A 14508-nucleotide genomic window follows, 5' to 3' on the forward strand; every position below is an offset into this window, starting at 1 on the left:
CTCTCTTCTCACCCCATTTTGGCTCAGCGAGTAAATTGCCAGGTGATCAGGCTGAAAAGTGTCACAGGGGCAGTTTTGGTAGCACTACAAGAGAAGGAAGCAGCTTAACACTTCTGACACACCATTTGACATTCACTAAATACAGGTGATGGGATTAATTGACTGTTCAATTAATGACTTGATTCCACAGAGGATGACAAAAGCAGCATTCTCATTTCTAGCCGGTGACTGTCAATTTCATGGCTAAATAACAACTGTCGCTAGCAGATATTTCAACTATAGCTAGCTACCTGATTAAGCCTAATGTTTCCAGCTGACTTATTTTTAAAATAAAGTCTTAAACAGGCACTTGATGGCTACATTGTACATGATATTGTACTAAAAGTGGTTAAAATGTAAGATCAGACTTAGCATACATACCTGGACAAGCAAGACAGCAGTAAAATATTGCTTTATTATTCGTATTTTCTTGTGTACTAACCAATGTGTTTGACAAACTGCTCTTTCAGGTAACAAGTTTGACTGGGGATGGCATAAACTTAAGCATAAATCCACTTCAGGGTAGGACAGAGTCTCTAAGGTAACTCTGATATAATAATAATAATTAATAAATAATAATTAATAATAACTTTTGTATACATAAATGAAATGCAGCTCAATGTTCTTTACAATATGTCATTAAAAACAAAACACAGAAAGAAAAAAAAGTAGTAAAAGTAGTCATTAATTAGGTCTTCAGTTAATTCTTAAAAATGTCTAAAAAGCTTGCATCTAATGTAACTGGTCTGGTTCCCAAGCCTATAAGAAATACAGTAGATATAATATATTGAAATAAAAATAATAATAATTTATTTTATTAGCACCTTTTAGGAGCTGACGCAAAACAGTTGAATCCATTCCTTACACTGTATTTCTTTTGTTTTTGTTTTTCAAAAGGCTAGAAAACAGACACTGCCGCCTCAAACTCTTTATATACATCTTTATATAGCACTGTTCAATTAAGAAAAAAAAATAAAATCCCCCTCTAACACGCCTGTTAAACACCTCTTTCTTTTGTGATCATGAATGGTGTGCTCGCAGCTGATCAGATGGCTTGCTGTCTTTGTCCGTAATGCCCTCACATGGTATTCCAGCCCACCTCCGTTTAATCTCTTTGGGCCTGAGCCAACTCTAAATGCACAGATTGCCTCTTTTCACAGAGACAGCAATGTCAGCAGGGCGGTGCTTCTCCGCTGAGCCCCCGAGCAGACCCCGGGGTCACTGTCTCCCATGCCCTGAAAAGGAGGTTGAACCTGTTGGACCGGCACTGTAAAGTGGCCTGGTACTCATCAGCCGCTGGAGGTGTTTTGTCTAAAGCTTTTTTTCATTAATTTACTCTGCTGTGTGAGTGTGTCTTTAACATTAAACAAGCAAAGGCCGACGTGTAAATATTTAGCCTTCCAATGTTTGAGAGAGTTCAAAGGCGGCCGGATAAATGAATGGGAGACATGCTCCAACTTCTGCAACCCAGATAAAAGAGGCTGAATTAAATGTCCATAAAGAAACATCACATCTAAACCTACAGTTTCATTGTGAAGGGGCAGCAATTAATCACAAACCCCGTCTTAAATGTAGGACACCGAAGCTTCCAGTTTCGCACGTCCCTTGAGTTTCCCACCACAGTTGTTGATTAATGTGCCTCACATTTAAACTCCACCGTCCTGTGAAGCTAAGTTAGCTATTGCTTATTCCTCAAAATGACAGACAGGCAAGCTGGGACGTGTAAGAGGAAGGGCTACAGGAGTCTGGACGTGGGGTGAGACGTCATGGCTGTCCAGACGGTCCGGTCAGGAAGGTCATGACCCCTTTTTTAAAGTGTAAGAGCTGTGTTGGAGGAACAGTTAATGTGATGAAATAAGACTTCCTCATTTTGACTCCATAAATTTAAAACTCTCACAGGAAGTGTACACAACAGATTTATTGACTGTATATGTATTTCAGTATTTCGGGTAAGAAGAGTCATAGTTACCCCCAGTTCATCCTATGTAAATATAATTTTTAATGTTCTGGAAGTACATTTATCATGTGTCACATTGGTATCTTTCAAGAACATGCCTAGACTGTTTCTGTTTCATTATTATATTACTATTCCTGTTCCTCAGCATGCAGGGCTTCAGCTGCTGCCCTCTGGGCACAAAAACTACACCAAGTCTTGTGTGACATTTAGATAAATCATATATATCTTCATCATCTACAGCATCAGATGGTTCACGGTTGGGTCAACCAGATCAGACTTCACGGAAAATGTCAACGCTGTCAATGTAAAGAGGAGAAAGCTTTTAACTTCAAAGAACAAGAACGTTCATTTCCTAAAGTTTAAACTCAAATTCTGGTTTCTACTGATCTAATTCAGTTGCATTTTCAGGCCGAAAAGCTGTTTCGGTGTTTTACGTCATGTCTCTGCTTCTGCTAGAAGCAAATTAGCAGAAGAAGGGGAAAGACCCAAATTAAATTCTTTGCCTGATATTCTGTGAATGATAATGGTGTCATTCTTACAACAGGAAATAAACACTCGCTTGTCACAATGCTTAATGTGAGGCTTGGTTGTTAATTTATTGAATTTGTGTGGCATGTTTCTTATTGACTGGAAGTGAAGATGAAGGAAGAATAAACAGGGAAAAATTCCATGAATTCCCCTGAGAACAGTCAGTCTTATGTCACTTTGGGTAAGCATGGTGAGCTGTCCAAAGGAATCATCCTCTTCTTCCTTCTTTTTCTACTGTCATGTATAACAAATGTACTCATTTACAGAGGAAGTCAGTAAAGCTGTGCACACTGGACAATACCAGTGGTTTATCAAATTAGAGGTCACATTGGGTCATAAACTAAGTGTGAAGTTGTGTCCTTCAGAGTTCACTCAATGTATTTAGCTTGAATGTATATCAGTTACAATGGATTCCTATAGTGTTTTTCTTTCAATAACATATTTCTGAATGCACAACTTGAGTTCCAGTCTTAATCCCATCAGACCCAACGGGGCGCTGGCATCCTGTCCACTGTTAAAGCGAGGCTTGCTCATGGACCAGTTGGTGTATCTCACAATCTGTCAGTATATCCGTAGCTCTGGTCCTTGCAAGCAAAATGAGCTGCTATGCCTGGTTGTAACCCGTCCTTATGTGTTGTTGTGGCAGTCCAAGCTCATCAAAGTCTGGCTGTGTCCCATTCTGCTGAATGAGGCCGGATACTGTAAAGATTTCACTGAATAGTTCCCGGTGTAGTTTATTGGTTATGGTGATTTTGTAAACTATTCTCAATCTAGGATTTGAGAAATGAGCCTATGAGGTGAGTGACATAGCTCAACTTGAGTTAAAATAAGTTATTTTTAGTAGAGGTTTGTTGTTGCACTTGTTGCCTTTCAACAAAAATATCACTCATTTCTACAGTTTTAGGAAACTGTTTCTTGATTCTCTGTGTCATCTATATTTTGAGTTGATTACAGATATTGAGAGTTCTACACGAAAACATAGTTTTTGGCCCGGAAAAGGAAGAATCTTTTAGGCTTGTCAGCAACCATGTACCTTGGTTTACTCACGTCAAAATACTTCTGCTCCTCTATTGAGAGCTGGCTACCTGGACTCAAGTATTCATGATGTGTTCAGATCATTTGGCAGAGATCACGTCAACTGTGGAAACTTTTTCTGAAAAACAAACCATTACCAATTATCCTGCCACTTATTCTTGATTAACCATTTGCTCTGTATTGGCCTGTATATGTGACATCTTCATATTGCTTTTTTTGCCGAAGGTTTCAAGTTGAAAGAATTTAAGAGAAGACAAGAAAAGCAGCAAATTCTTATTTGTGCTGGAACCTTCAAATTTATGCTTTTAAAATGACTTGAACGATTAATTGTTTATCAAATTAGTTGCAGACTAATCGATTAATTGACCATACGATACTGTGAATGCACAGTATTTGTAACCCTCACATGATCAACAACAAAACCGTCGTGAGTTTTTTTTTCCGGAAGTCATAAACACGTTAATCTTTCCCATCTCTCCATCTCTCTCCATCCCATGTGACGTGAACAAAAGTTTATTGAGGAAGTCGCTTGAATGAAGAAGGATCATGCCTCGGGGCCAATTAGTAAAACTACAGGAAGTGAGTTTGTCAGATGAGCCAGTTTTTAGGGAGCATGAGCACATTGGAGCATACTGAGTATACAGCAAAGACGTAAATGATGCTAAAAGGGGTTGTTTGGGAAGTTTCAAATAAAGTTTAGATTTTCTAACGGATGTGAATCCAAGAAGCTGCCGTGATTCATGAGGGACAAAACCATAAACGTTCGATAGAGTCAGTCTTAAGCATCATTTTAAGACTAAGATACTTATTTTCTCCCTCTGAACTTGTTTCAAAGGACAGAACAAACTAATATCTCAGTGTCTGCGTGTTTATTTTGAATAACAGTTGAGCTGTCAAGTGGCACGGAAATTAAATGTGGATCAGCAGATATGTTATAAAATGAGCATTCATACATAATTCATCTCCTGTAGTCTGCACTGCAATACACAACCATGGTCACTATTTCACTTTCATTAGATGCAGATCAGGTGACAGATCTTTTATTAAGAGGAAGTACAGCGTGTTACAAATGAACGTGAAGAGGGTTTTCATCTCTCAGCTCGTTTCACTTGAGATCCTGTGTGTGTGTGTGTGTGTGTGTTTGTGAACATTCCTCACATGTTGCATTCACAAAACAATTACAGCTTCAAAATGAGTCAAACAAGCCAAGTTTCTGTCCGTCGTCTTTAATTTGCAGAGGTTTCATGAAGGACTATCATTGTTGAAATTACGGCCGCTTAAGCATCGTAAGTTCTCAAGGCTGAATGCTCCTGTCTCACTCCTCTTTGTCCTTGCTCCTTCAGAGGATGAAAAAAAAAAAAGAAAAACGGGTTAGCATTCATTCTGGACCTGCACCTGTTGAGTGGAGCGTACGTCTTTCCCGTTTTACGTCTTGGATTTATGGCCCTCAGCTGGAGGGACGACCTTATACTCGGCCTCTATGGGAGAGCGACGGCAGCTGTGATGACTTCACTGGCTCCTCGTGTAAAAAGACATCGAGGAGGGGACTCTGTACCTTGAACCTGATAGCAGCCTGATTTGACACGCCGCTTCCATCAGCTGTTAGTTTCCATCTGATTGAACGGATTTTCAAAGAAATATAAAAGGTGCATTCATTTCTCCTTATGGTCTCATTTGTATCTATTCATGTGACTCAAAGAGAGGCAGGAAGAGACCACTAAAACGTCCCTGGTTTTCCCTGTGTGGTCCTTGGCAATAGAAAATTGACTTTTTTTTTTTTTGAGGCTAGCAGCTGTGTGAAGAGAAACATTAGCAATGCTGACTCATTACAAAGAGTAGCGGAGAAGTCTGTGCCAATTTATTTCTTGTTTGGCAGAGAAAGACGCTTCCACTGGATAACAGCGTCTCAGTTTGAGGAGAAATCTCTGCTTTGAAAATGGAGGATTTTAGGAAGTGCCCCATTACCGAGCAGCTCCCCTTGCGTGCTGGCTTTCCTCTGGAGCAGCTGTCATTCGGCGTGTTAGCGGGTAAATCTCTCAAATACAGACTGCCCATGAGGCTGGAGCTCTTGAGGAAGGCCTGGCCCTGAACTCAGCATCACATGTTAAGTGACGAGGTTCCCCTTCTGCTTCAGACGTCTGAATTTCAGGTACGTCGCATAAAATCTGTAAACAAAATGGTGCTCATCTGCAGCTTGAGATGTCTGGCTTTGCTGTTTACTGAGAATCTTTTCTGACTAAGTGTACAGGACTCTTGAGATCTCATCCTGGTAGTCAGTGAGCTCTAGGTGGCCCAGATCCGACCTTTAACCTCCATCCAGCATTGTTTCTGCCGACTGTTGCCTTCAGGTTTGTCAGTCCGGTCAAGAGGTTTTCAGGTAGTAAGCTTGTTGTTGATATAAGACGGTTCGCAGATCGTCACCGGAGCAGCCGGCCAGCCGCCGCTAGCATTCATCAGCAGCCATCGCACATTCCTGCTGGTTCATGTTACAGTGGAGATATGAAGCAGCTGGACTTCGACTTGTTTAGTAACCGGTGACTCAAACGGGCTGACGTTGCTTTCATTCAACTAGTGAGAAGCAGCTCATTGCAGATCTTCTATTCCGCCCGATTCTCCATGACCCAGTAACCAATGAAGCAGATCTTTTGGGGTGAAGGAGAACTTTTACTGAATGGTTTTTGAGACTTAAAGTACAATCCAAAAAGGTTGGCTTAAAAGTTGACGTTGACATCATGTTTGACCTTGGAAACAGCACCTGACAAAACTATCTCACCAAGTTTCAGTCTGTTATCAGTCTGTTAAAGTGCAGATCTGCACTTCCAGGACAACTGAGCAAACTCCATCTGCTTGTGAAGATCTTTCCTAAATGGACCTTTGGCTGCGAGACTGTTTTATCACCTGAATGGCTTTTGTTCCTTATTTAAGTCATGTTTGGATGCACCTATGCCTCCTGATTGGGCTCAAGTTTGAGTAAACACCATTTATTGCTCTGCTTTACAACTTAGAGCTATGTGTGAATGATGAAAGTGGACTGGAAGAAAGAGTTGTGGTGGACAGATGAGTCAGAAATAGTAATTTATTGACCGTGATTTACTGGGTAGTTGTGAAGACGCCAGCATGTAGAGAGGGAGAACACACTCAACAACGACTTACTTTTTACATTTTTGCACTGCTCCTAGCCATATTCCTCATTTTGGATAATACAGTTCAATTTGAATGGTGCTTCCAGTCTAATGTGTTGCTTCTAATCCTGCAGGTATCACGGCATTAGAGTTTTTATGGACGGCAGCCAGCCTGTTCCCTGTGTGACCTATTGTATAGACGAGACTTTCCCTACGCGCGCCGTTGTTATCAAGTGACCTGGTTTAATCTACATCAAATGAAATGGGATTTCCCACAAAGTGAACCAAAGTCACGGTGGGAAAATGTCATATAAGCTCAAGCAAGCACCTCAGTGTGTGTGTGTGTGTGTCTTAGCAGCAGTTAATTTGGATGCTGGTTATCATATATAAATAGTAGTGCTGCATAAATGAAAGTGCAATACATCGGCAGCTTCAGATATGAGTGTGCAGCGGCTGCCTCTCCATAAGAGCTTGCTGCATACTGTAGAGGTCCATGTGACTGACTGCCGGTGTGAGGATTTCATCTCAGTGCCAGTTTTAGCCGGGCAGCACTCAGATACCAAACGTCCACAAATAGGGCGAGATCACGTGAGTAGGCAGCAGGGCACCGTGCCAGTTTGGTCGTGTTAGTTACAACCTCACCCACATTCTTTTAATTTTCAGTCAGCCCCCTGGAAATATACTTTCTCTGACACTGCTTTTATAGCCACTGAGCTGCCCTAGAAGTCAACCTCTGTGTGAACCATATAATGCCCTTTAAAATGTATATGGGACAGTGACGGAAGCACCAAACGTATCAGGAGTAAAAACATGCGACGCATGAGTTCCTCTACTATTTAAGTTTTTTGAATATACTGTAAGGCTGATTGTTGTCAGTTTGGATTGTTTTTTTAACTGAAACATTTTTTGATTTATTATTTTATTTAAAGAGGCAGTCAACCATTTTACACATTCATTCATTCATTCATTATGAGAAATGCAGTGTGTGTTGTGTATACTAAGGACACTCAAGTTATCTTGTCCTCCGTTGCTTTAATTTTGATCGTTCTTTTTTGTTAACTGCCTCTCCCCAGGCCCCCAACATTATCCTCAATCACTGTACCTCTTTATAGGAGCAGATCCTTTTAAACTGGATTTTATGTCATTACACACAGTGAGGAATGTCTTACTGTAGCAGAAAGCACATGAAGTTAATAATAAACTTGCTTCTTTTGTGACAAGTGCCACTCCTAGCTATAAAAAATTAAGATTAAATTTGGGAGATATCGCACTTCAGCTTCCGTTTCTTGAACAATCTAATCCTGAATGTCAACAAACCAAAAAGAGATTGTTGATGACTTCAGTTAAAATCAGCCAAGTCACACCCCCCTCCTCATCAACGCCGCCGCAGTGGAGCGAGTCAGCAGCATCAAATTCCTGGGGGTGCAGATCACAAACACTTTGACCTGGTCCCTCCGCACCTCTGCTCTTGTGAAGAGAGCACAGCAGTATCTGCACTTTCTGCGTCGGATGAGAAGAGCAAACCTCCCCACTCCCATCTTCACCACTTTCTCTAGAGGGACAATAGAGAGCATACTGACCCGCTGCATCTCTGTCTGGTATGGGGACGCCTCAGACTGGAAATGTGTAGAGAGAGCGGTGAGGACAGCGGAGAGAATCATCGGGACAGCACTTCCTTCCATCCATGACACAGCTCGCAGACGCTGCCTGACCAGGGCTCAGACAATCACAAATGACCCCTCCCACCCCCACCATGGACTGTTCTCCCTGCTGCCCTCTGGTTGTTCTGCTTTGATGCTGCTGAACTTCCTGCCAGATTCCACAACAGTTTCATCCCCCACGTCATAAGACTGCTAAACTCCCAATAATCCCCCCTCCCATACATACGACACTAGTCACTTTACATGGACACTGTGAACTTTATTGCAGTTTACTGAGTAACTGTAACTATCTGCATCATATTGTCCGTTTTACCGTTATAATACATCCTGCTGCTACATATAATTTTTCTGTTTGCCACTACATTTCTGAAAAAAAGGCACTTTTTTTTAGTTGGTTTCTGTTTCTTTTATATTTTTTATTCTATTTTATCATGAATATAATTATGTTTATATATTCTTTTACTTGTCTTCTGTTTTTTATTTGGACCTTGCAACGAAATCTCGCTCAAATGTACATCGTGAATGTGCAGTTGAATGGCAATAAAGTCTAAGTCTTCTGCACCCTCTCAAAAAATTATGATTTTCACAAAGAATTTTTGACTTTTCTGTTATACATTTTACCACCATATTTACATTTTGGGGGGAGGGTTTTGGGAGAGAAAAAAATTTATGCACGTTTTGGTGATGTTGCACTCCTGCCATGTTTACATCTGACATCAGCAACCAAACCCTGAACACTAAAGGCGCATCAATGTTTACCAAGATGGCTGTCAGTTCCTATCTTAGGTTACAGCTATTAGATTTGTTCTGTGTGTGTGTGTGTGTGTGTGTGTGTGTGTGTGTGTGTGTGTGTTTGTTACCTGCAAAGAAGGTGGCATCCTCTGCTGTTGTTGTTTGAATTGAAGGCGATTCAACACATTTGAAATATAACGTGTTGCATGTACGCATTCCTGACTTTCCCCAACAGGCGTGCGCGCGCACACACACACACACACACACACACACACACACACACACACACACACACACACACACACACACACACACACACACACACACACACAGATTTAGGTGCTGTGACAGGAAGTGGAGGAGGATTTCATCAGTCACAGAGCTGTCCATCACAACATCAGTGCCACTCTGACATGTTGCCCTTAGCTTTACAACTAAAGGCTACTCTCTAAACTGTTTGAGAGTCTGCTAAAATGAATATAGATTCAGTTCATCGATGTGTTCAACTTGGTTTATGTTGTTTATGTATTATGTTTTACCCTTACTTAAGGGTGAGTCATTAGAAACTAATGCAGTGTAACCAAACTGAAACCCTGGGTCTCGTTTTGAATTCTGGGAGACACCAAAGACGTCAGGCTTAATTTGGGGGAGACGTGTTAAAACGAAACATAGGACATTTGCATTTGATGGGACTATGCAGTAATAAAAACCACAAAGTTTTCAGTTTGACTGTATAACTCATATGTATATATGGCTTAAAAGATGAGCTGGAACAAACAAAAGAATAAACACTGAGTTGTTTATTAGGTAGCTACACTTAGCTAAAACTGATTAATTCTTATACAACAGTCCTTTTAAGAGGTGTGGATTCAACTTTATTGTCATATTGATGGCTGTAGTTTGTGTTGTGTTATACTGAAAGGTGTTTCTACTATTTTGTCCACTACATTTGTAGCAGTAAGGATATTAAATATTAAAAACACCTCTCACAAACTAAATCCTCCAAACTAATCATAAAGTTGAATCAACACCTCTCTAAAACGGAACATTGTAACTTTCATGAAGGTCAGATATATTGCATTAGTTTTAGTTAGTTGTGCCCACTGATAAACTTCCAACTAAGTGTATATGTGATACAAGTGTTGTAGTCAGGACTGCCCGAACTGAGACCAAGACCAAGATCGAGGGAGGGCGAGACCGAGTCAAGACCAAGACCAGTTCCCCACATTACATGACACACAATAAAATGTGGAATGAGATCGTAGGTACTTCTCAAATTGATCTGAAAGATCCACCTTCCCATAAAAACACCCACATACAAACACTAAGAGCTAAAATCAACGTAAACATCTTCATTCAAAACTCCTTTTCCATGCTTACCATCGCGGGGAGGGCTGACAGCCGTTAACGTTAACAACACATTCTTAATTAGGGTTATTGGTTGCATTTGAAGCAAAATGTTTTACATCCAATCAAAGTATGGATGTTCAGACAATGCAAAAGCAATTTATTGATTTTCCCAGAGTTATGGTCTTACTCAATGTCCGAGACCAAGACAAGACAGAGTACAAATGCGGTCGAGTCCAAGACGAGACCAAGACCATCAAAGAGTTGTCTTCAGACCGGTCTCGAGTACAACTACAACACTATGTGATACTGTAAAACAGTGTGTGATAAGATGATTTTTTAAAAACTTTTCTTTAACTTTAAAGCAAATTTTGAGAGAATAAACAACACAGTGTTCCTCCTACTAATAAAGCTGAATGAAAAGTTGATTGAAATCTCACCGTCTTTCAGTTCCGTACTAAACTAGAGGAGTGTTAAAGCTTGGTCTGGTATGACCATGTTAGGTAATGTTAGCAAACATTATAAACCAAATTGTGTCATTAACATTACATAGTCAGATTTATTGACTCTGCTTGAGCTGTTGCATATTATCCCATAATTACTTGTTCAGTAAAAGTTTAGCTTCAAAGCTACAGGTCCCGCATTATGTTCATTTTTACGTTCATATTTTCTTGGGTGTCTACTGTGAAATATTTATACGTTTTTAATGTTCAAAAAGCACGTTTTTCTCAATCCATTTTAGCTCCTGTCTCTTTAAGGTCGCCCTCCCTTAAAGCCCATTTTCTTCTGATTGGCTAACTTCTGGAAGCCTGCAGAGGGGCAACTGGCTGGCATAGCACTGAATCGAGGTGTGGACATACACTCACCTAAAGGATTATTAGGAACACCATACTAATACTGTGTTTGACCCCCTTTCGCCTTCAGAACTGCCTTAATTCTCACATGGCATTGATTCAACAAGGTGCTGAAAGCATTCTTTAGAAATGTTGGCCCATATTGATAGGATAGCATCTTGCAGTTGATGGAGATTTGTGGGATGCACATCCAGGGCACGAAGCTCCCGTTCCACCACATCCCAAAGATGCTCTATTGGGTTGAGATCTGGTGACTGTGGGGGCCATTTTAGTACAGTGAACTCATTGTCATGTTCAAGAAACCAATTTGAAATGATTCGAGCTTTGTGACATGATGCATTATCCTGCTGGAAGTAGCCATCAGAGGATGGGTACATGGTGGCCATAAAGGGATGGACATGGTCAGAAACAATGCTCAGGTAGGCCGTGGCATTTAAACGATACCCAATTGGCACTAAGGGGCCTAAAGTGTGCCAAAAAAACATCCCCTACACCATTACACCACCACCACCAGCCTGCACTGTGGTAACAAGGCATGATGGATCCATGTTCTCATTCTGTTTACGCCAAATTCTGACTCTACCATCTGAATGTCTCAACAGAAATCGAGACTCATCAGACCAGGCAACATTTTTCCGGTCTTCAACTGTCAAATTTTGGTGAGCTCTTGCAAATTGTAGCCTCTTTTTCCTATTTGTAGTGGAGATGAGTGGTACCCGGTGGGGTCTTCTGCTGTTGTAGCCCATCCGCCTCAAGGTTGTGCGTGTTGTGGCTTCACAAATGCTTTGCTGCATACCTCGGTTGTAACAAGGTATGCAGCTATTTCAGTCAAGTTACTGTTCTATCAGCCCATTCTACTCTGACCTCTAGCATCAACAAGGCATTTTCGCCCACAGGACTGCCGCATACTGGATGTTTTTCCCTTTTCACACCATTCTTTGTAAACCATAGAAATGGTTGTGCGTGAAAATCCCAGTAACTGAGCAGATTGTGAAATACTCAGACCGGCCCGTCTGGCACCAACAACCATGCCACGCTCAAAATTGCTTAAATCACCTTTCTTTCCCATTCTGACATTCAGTTTGGAGTTCAGGAGATTGTCTTGACCAGGACCACACCCCTAAATGCATTGAAGCAACTGCCATGTGATTGGTTGATTAGATAATTGCATTAATGAGAAATTGAACAGGTGTTCCTAATAATCATTTAGGTGAGTAGATCTGGCTATGCAAAACTAGTCGGCAACCAATGCACCGCCTCACCCTCTTGCCGGGGTGCTCAATAGCTATGACAGCTACAGTAACTTAAAATAGTAATATGCGGCACTGAATTTGATGAATTTACTGTTTATCAAACCACAAATGAGACAAGAATTAGGTTAGAAAAACGAACGCTAGACTAACCCAGCAAATCCGAAGACCTCAATCGGAGAAGTTTGGAAACACTGCTGACCCCGTTTTCGTTTGGAAACTCCAGGGTAGCGTTGTAGTTCAGACAGGCTTTATACTCCTGTGTTACTTTTAGTTTTAACAGTTCCACCTCGTTGTTGGTCCATGCAAAAAACATAAAAAATGGCCACTAGATGTGGATTTTCAGTCGTTTTAATATAGACGGACATCAGTTCTGATATGCAGCTAAAACGCTGATGTGGACGGAGTTTGTATTTGTTTTAAAACTCTGTTTTGTGGATGTAGCTAAGAGTGAAACAAGGGGGAACGCTCTGTGGCCACTCACTGTGAGAAACAAGATCATTTTTTTTCTTTCTCTCTTCTCTTACTCTAAACCTGTTGATCAGATACAGCGGCTTTTGTGCACATTTGTGTTTCTACTGTTAAGGTTGACAAAGATGAGTGTTTGGGTTTTTTTTGTTTCTGAATTTCACAGCAACTTTACTAATACACTCCCAACTCAAACTGAAACGAGTGGCTCATTTGCAGAGCTGAAAGTTTTTTCTTGATAACTTGCATTATGAAACGACAGTTAGTCATATCAGTACTTAAACGTGTTTTTTTTCTTCTCCTTTCTCTGTTTTGCAGGGTGGGTGGTGTTGCAGACCCTCGTACTGTCCCAGGTTTTACTGCAGCTGTCGCACTCAGACAAGTGAAGATACCGATCCAAATGGGAAGGATGCAAAGAAGCAGTCAGTGTTGTATTTGATTCACACACACATATATACTGTATGGTTCTACTTCCTCCTTTCTTTGAGAGGACACAGATACACCCTGAATGGGCCCCTGTGGTGATCTACATTGTGGTCGGGAAGTACCTAGTGTTACAACTGTCATGCTGGTCTGCTTAAAGGGACAGTGCTGATCACTTTCATATGCAATACATTCTCTTTTTCTTATAGACTGCCATATCTACATGTTCAGGACGTGAAATTGGCTCACTTGAAATGCAGAAATGGACACATTTTTTCAATAAAAGCACAAGTTGAATAGATATAATAATTTCTATAGTCTATAAATCTTCACACCCTTGAAAAATTAAATAGAGCAGTCTACTCAAGTTTTCACAACATGACAAATGCATAATTGCTGGTGTCATGAGACTTCTGGGCCAGAATACATAGAGAATTTGTAATATTATACTATAAGTCTAACCACAATGAGGTGAAAGAGGAATGGAATTTGTTTTGCAATAGTTTCTTAAACCACATACATCTTTACTTGAATATTCCTTGCGCACGTTGTATGTATTCTCTGGCACTTTACACTGTTGAATGTTTTGAAAAAGCTGCTTGTCTGAATAAATTTGTCTCAATGGCAGATGTTTACTAAGCGTGTGTTTTTCTTAGTGTCCAACAAGCGAGTGAAGCATGCTCATTACACTGAAGCTGAAGTTCTGCATCACTGCCTCCTGTTTACAGCTGCCGAGAGTGAGAGTGAAAGTGTAACTGTACATGAGCTCCTCACACTCCTCACAAGGGTATTTACCCAGACAGGACACTGAATATGCACTTATTATGAAATACCAACCACAACACTGAGTTATTGCTTTATGAATAAGGTGTTGTCCTGCAAATATTCCAGTTATTGGACTTTTGAAAATGTTTGACGTCTGTTTTCTGTTATTTTCTCATAGTTTGGCTAATAGTTTTCTACTGGTAATGATAACACTTTACTCACCAGAGGTATTGCTGATTTTTGGGAAGTCAGCAACATTTTTAAAAGGACGTCTGATTCAGTAAGAAAACAAATAAGACAAACTGCCTGGTTAGAGGCTCAGCATGG

The 14508-nt window shown here is 40.7% G+C and overlaps 1 long non-coding RNA gene across 1 annotated transcript in view; it reads left to right on the forward strand.

Annotated features, from left to right (window-relative positions):
* LOC119911483 overlaps nucleotides 1–14055 on the forward strand; it is a 29778-nt gene extending 15723 nt beyond the window's left edge. Inside the window, exon 2 of the long non-coding RNA XR_005445866.1 lies at nucleotides 13312–14055. This is a non-coding gene — a long non-coding RNA (uncharacterized LOC119911483). The remainder of the gene's footprint in view (nucleotides 1–13311) is intronic.
* Nucleotides 14056–14508: the final 453 nt, after the last annotated feature.

This window comes from Micropterus salmoides, unplaced genomic scaffold, assembly GCF_014851395.1.
Source record: "Micropterus salmoides isolate LMB-PRFRI ecotype aquatic unplaced genomic scaffold, ASM1485139v1 Ms_hic_scaffold_1, whole genome shotgun sequence".
NCBI lineage: Eukaryota > Metazoa > Chordata > Actinopteri > Centrarchiformes > Centrarchidae > Micropterus > Micropterus salmoides.